Source organism: Tenrec ecaudatus, chromosome 3 (assembly GCF_050624435.1).
Source record: "Tenrec ecaudatus isolate mTenEca1 chromosome 3, mTenEca1.hap1, whole genome shotgun sequence".
In the NCBI taxonomy this organism is placed as follows: domain Eukaryota; kingdom Metazoa; phylum Chordata; class Mammalia; order Afrosoricida; family Tenrecidae; genus Tenrec; species Tenrec ecaudatus.
Genome location: NC_134532.1, coordinates 50,260,482 through 50,266,481, shown reverse-complemented (window position 1 = coordinate 50,266,481; position 6,000 = coordinate 50,260,482).

The following is a 6,000-nucleotide window of genomic DNA, read 5'->3' as shown; positions in this document are numbered from 1 at the left end:
CTGAGTATTCAGCTATAGTTTTTCAAGGCATCATATCTGTTCTTGAGATGTTCTCTTGACATCAGGTGGGATGTACCAGGGCTCCTCAAAATTTGTAGACAGGGGGCCACTTCACTGTCTCTCAGACCGGTTAGAGGACTGGACCAAAATTTAAAAACACCAAAAACTATGAACAAATTCCTGTGCAGACCGCACATACCTAACTCTGAGTAAAAAAACCAAATGGGGCAAAACACCCTAGGGCCGAATAATTGTCCTGAGTGGGCAGTTTGTCTTCCCCGGGCTGATGTTTGAGGAACCCTGCTCTAGGTCTTTACACATTTCATTAGAATTTACTATGTCTTCTTGAGCTTCCCTTTGAGATTTTTTAATCAACTGTAACTTGTTCATTTTTTTCCATTTGCTTTAGCCACTCTAGGATTAAGCCACACTTTCAGAGTATTCTGATATCCTTTGATATTTGTCTTTTAAAGGTCGTTTAAAAGAACTTTTGCTTTCTTAACAAATGATGTTCTTTTTCTCCTGCACACTCACTGAGTGTTCAGCTATAGTTTTTCAAGGCATCTTGTCTGTTCTTCAAAAGTTCACTTGACATCATGTGGGATGGACCAGGACTCCTCAAACGTTGTAAACGGGGTCAGTTCACTGTCCCTCAGACCCATTGGAGGACTGGCCCAATATTTAAAAACACCAAAAACTATGAACAAATACCTGTGCAGACCGTACATACCTAGTTTTGAGTTAAAAAACCAAACGGAGCAAAACACCCGGAGGGCCAAAAATTGTCCTGAGTGGGCAGTTTGTCTCCCGCGGGCTGATGTTTGAGGACACTTGCTCTAGATCATTGCTCATTTCATTAGAATTTACTATGTCTTCTTGAGCTTCCCTTTGAGATTTTGTATTCAACTGTAACTTCATCATTTTTTTCCATTTGTATAGCTACTCTAGGATTAAATCCCACTTTCAGAGTTTTCTGACAACATTTGATATTTGTCTTTTTCCTGTATTTTAAATGAACTTTTGCTTTCTTAATAAATGATGTTCATTATGTCCTCCCACAGCTCATTGATTCTTCTGCTATAGTTGTTCAAGGTATCATATCTGTTCTTGAGATGTTCTCATGATATCAGTTGGGATGGACCAGGGCTCCTCAAACTGTGTAAAAAGGGTGCCACTTCACTGTCTCTCATACCCGTTAGAGGACTGGACCAAAATTTAAAAACACCAAAAACTATGAACAAATTCCTGTGCAGACCGCACATACCTATCTTTGAGAAATAAAACAAAAAGGGGCAAAACACCCGGAGGGCGGAATAATTGTCCTGAGAGGGCTGTTTTCTCCCTTGGGCTGAAGTTTGAGGACCCCTGCTCTAGATCTTTGCACATTTCATTAGAATTTACTATGTCTTCTTGAGCTTCCCTTTGAGATCTTCTATTCAATTGTGAGTTCGTAAATTTTTTCCAATTTGAGTTAGCTCATTTGATTAAGTGCATGTTTCAGCTTCTCTTTGGACATTCTCTGATCTTTGTCATATTCCGGTTGTTTAAAAAACATTTCTTTCTTAACACATGATGTTCATTATATCTTCTACAGCTCACTGAGTCTTCTGCTATATTTGTTCAAGGCGTCATATCTGTTCTTCAGATAATCTCATTAATTCAGGTGGGATGGACAAGGGCTCCTCAAATTTTGTAAAAAGTGGGCCAGTTCACTATCCCTCAGACCCGTTGGAGGACTGGCCCAAAATTTAAAAACACTAAAACTATGAACAAATTCCTGTGCAAACAGCACATACCTACATTTGAGTAAAAAAACCAACGGGGCAAAGCACCCAGAGGGCCGGATAATTGTCCTCAGAGGGCCATTTGTGGCGAGTGGGCTAAAGTTTGAGGACCCCTGCTCTAGGTCTTTGAACATTTCTTTAGAATTTACTATGTCTTCTTGAGCTTCCCTTTGAGATTTTGTATTCAACTGTGAGTTCATTAATTTTTTCCCGTTTGCTTTAGCCACTCTAGGATTAAGTCCCACTTTCAGAGTATTCTGATATCCTTTGATATTTGTCTTTTTCCGGTCGTTTAAAAGAACTTTTGCTTTCTTAACAAGTGATGCTCTTTATGTCCTCCACAGCTCACTGAGTATTCAGCTATAGTTTTTCAAGGCATCATATCTGTTCTTGAGATGTTCTCTTGACATCAGGTGGGATGTACCAGGGCTCCTCAAAATTTGTAGACAGGGGGCCACTTCACTGTCTCTCAGACCCGTTAGAGGACTGGACCAAAATTTAAAAACACCAAAAACTATAAACAAATTCCTGTGCAGACCGCACACACCTAACCCTGAGTAAAAAAACCAAATGGGGCAAAACACCCTAGGGCTGAATAATTGTCCTGAGTGGGCAGTTTGTCTCCCGCGGGCTGATGTTTGAGGACCCCTGCTCTAGGTCTTTACACATTTCATTAGAATTTACTATGTCTTCTTGAGCTTCCCTTTGAGATTTTTTAATCAACTGTAACTTGTTCATTTTTTTCCATTTGCTTTAGCCACTCTAGGATTAAGCCACACTTTCAGAGTATTCTGATATCCTTTGATATTTGTCTTTTTAAGGTCGTTTAAAAGAACTTTTGCTTTCTTAACAAATGATGTTCTTTTTCTCCTGCACACTCACTGAGTGTTCAGCTATAGTTTTTCAAGGCATCATGTCTGTTCTTCAAAAGTTCACTTGACATCAGGTGGGATGGACCAGGACTCCTCAAATGTTGTAAAGGGGTCAGTTCACTGTCCCTCAGACCCGTTGGAGGACTGGCCCAATATTTAAAAACACCAAAAACTATGAACAAATACCTGTGCAGACCGCACATACCTAGTTTTGAGTTAAAAAACCAAACGGGGCAAAACACCCGGAGGTCCGAAAAATTGTCCTGAGTTGGCAGTTTGTCTCCCGCGGGCTGATGTTTGAGGACCCTTGCTCTAGGTCATTGCACATTTCATTAGAATTTACTATGTCTTCTTGAGCTTCCCTTTGAGATTTTGTATTCAACTGTAACTTCATCATTTTTTTCCATTTGTTTTAGCTACTCTAGGATTAAATCCCACTTTCAGAGTTTTCTGACAACATTTGATATTTGTTGTTTTCCTGTATTTTAAATGAACTTTTGCTTTCTTAATAAATGATGTTCATTATGTCCTCCCACAGCTCATTGATTCTTCTGCTATAGTTGTTCAAGGCATCATATCTGTTCTTGAGATGTTCTCATGATATCAGTTGTGATGGACCAGGGCTCCTCAAACTGTGTAAACAGGGTGCCACTTCACTGTCTCTCATACCCGTTAGAGGACTGGACCAAAATTTAAAAACACCAAAAACTATGAACAAATTCCTGTGCAGACCGCACATACCTATCTTTGAGAAATAAAACAAAAAGGGGCAAAACACCCGGAGAGAGGAATAATTGTCCTGAGAGGGCTGTTTTCTCCCTTGGGCTGAAGTTTGAGAACCCCTGCTCTAGGTCTTTGCACATTTCATTAGAATTTACTATGTCTTCTTGAGCTTCCCTTTGAGATTTTCTATTCAATTGTGAGTTCATTAATTTTTTCCAATTTGAGTTAGCTCATTTGATTAAGTGCATGTTTCAGCTTCTCTTTGGACATTCTCTGATCCTTGTCAAATTCCGGTTGTTTAAAAAACTTTTCTTTCTTAACACATGATGTTCGTTATATCTTCTACAGCTCACTGCGTCTTCTGCTATATTTGTTCAAGGCGTCATATCTGTTCTTCAGATGATCTCATTAATTCAGGTGGGATGGACCAGGGCTCCTCAAATTTTGTAAAAAGTGGGCCAGTTCACTATCCCTCAGACCCGTTGGAGGACTGGCCCAAAATTTAAAAACACTAAAACTATGAACAAATTCCTGTGCAAACAGCACATACCTACATTTGAGTAAAAAAACCAAATGGGGCTAAGAACACAGAGTACTGGATAATTGTCCTCAGAGGGTTGTTTGTGGCCAGTGAGCTAAAGTTTGAGGAACCCTGCTCTAGGACTTTGAACATTTCTTTATTATTTACTATGTCTTCTTGAGCTTCCCTTTGAGATTTTGTATTCAACTGTAACTTATTTTTTTCCCATTTGCTTTAGCCACTCTAGGATTAACTCCCACTTTCAGAGTATTCTGATTTGCTTTGATATTTGTCTTTTCCGGTCGTTCAAAAGAACTTTTGCTTACTTATCAAATGATGCTCTTTATTTCCTCCACAGCTCACTGAGTATTCAGCTATAGTTTTCAAGGCATCATATCTGTTCTTGAGATGTTCTCTTGACATCAGGTGGGATGTACCAGGGCTCCTCAAACTTTGTAAACAGAGGGCCAGTTCACTGTCCTTCTGACCCTTTCGAGGACTGGCCCAAAATTTAAAAACACCAAAAACTATGAACAAATTCCTGTGCAGACCGCACATACCTAACTCAGTAAATTAACCAAATGGGGCAAAACACTCGGAGGTCCGGAAAATTGTCCTGAGAAGGCCGTTTGTCTCCCTTGGGCTGAAGTTTGAGGACCCCTGCTCTAGGTCTTTGAACATTTCATTAGAATTTACTATGTCTTCTTGAGCTTCCCTTTAGATTTTGTATTCAACTGTAACTTCATCATTTTTTCCATTTGCTTTAGCCACTCTAGGATTATGTCCCACTTTCAGAGTATTCTGATATCCTTTGATATTTGTCTTTTTCCGGTCGTTTAAAGAACTTTTGGTTTCTTAACAAATGATGCTCTTTATATCCTCCACAGCTCACTGAGTATTCAGCTATAGTTTTCAAGGCATCATATCTGTTCTTGAGATGTTCTCTTGACATCAGGTGGGATGGACCAGGGCTCCTCAAACTTTGTAGACAGGGGGCCACTTCACTGTCCGTCCGACCCGTTGGAGGACTGGCCCAAAAGTAAAAACACCAAAAACTATGAACTAATTCCTGTGCAGACCGCACATACCTAACTCTGAGTAAAAAAACAAATGGGGCAAAACACCCGGAGGTCCGGAAAATTGTCCTGAGAGGGCCGATTGTCTCCCTTGGGCTGAAGTTTGAGGACCCCTGCTCCAGGTCTTTGAACATTTCATTAGAATTTACTATGTCTTCTTGAGCTTCCCTTTGAGATTTTGTATTCAACTGTAACTTCATCATTTTTTTCCATTTGTTTTAGCTACTCTAGGATTAAATCCCACTTTCAGAGTTTTCTGACAACATTTGATATTTGTCGTTTTCCTTTATTTTAAATGAACTTTTGCTTTCTTAATAAATGATGTTCATTATGTCCTCCCACAGCTCATTGATTCTTCTGCTATAGTTGTTCAAGGCATCATATCTGTTCTTGAGATGTTCTCATGATATCAGGTGGGATGGACCAGGGCTCCTCAAACTGTGTAAACAGGGTGCCACTTCACTGTCTCTCATACCCGTTAGAGGACCGGACCAAAATTTAAAAACACCAAAAACTATGAACAAATTCCTGTGCAGACCGCACATACCTATCTTTGAGAAATAAAACAAAAAGGGGCAAAACACCCGGAGGGCGGAATAATTGTCCTGAGAGGGATGTTTTCTCCCTTGGGCTGAAGTTTGAGGACCCCTGCTCTATGTCTTTGCACATTTCATTAGAATTTACTATGTCTTCTTGAGCTTCCCTTTGAGATTTTGTATTCAACTGTGAGTTCATTAATTTTTTCCAATTTGAGTTTGCTCATTTGATTAAGTGCATGTTTCAGCTTCTCTTTGGACATTCTCTGATCTTTGTCATATTCCGGTTGTTTAAAAAACTTTTCTTTCTTAACAAATGATGTTCGTTATATCTTCTACAGCTCACTGAGTCTTCTGCTATATTTGTTCAAGGCGTCATATCTGTTCTTCAGATGATCTCATTAATTCAGGTGGGATGGACCAGGGCTCCTCAAATTTTGTAAAAAGTGGGCCAGTTCACTATCCCTCAGACCCGTTGGAGGACTGGCC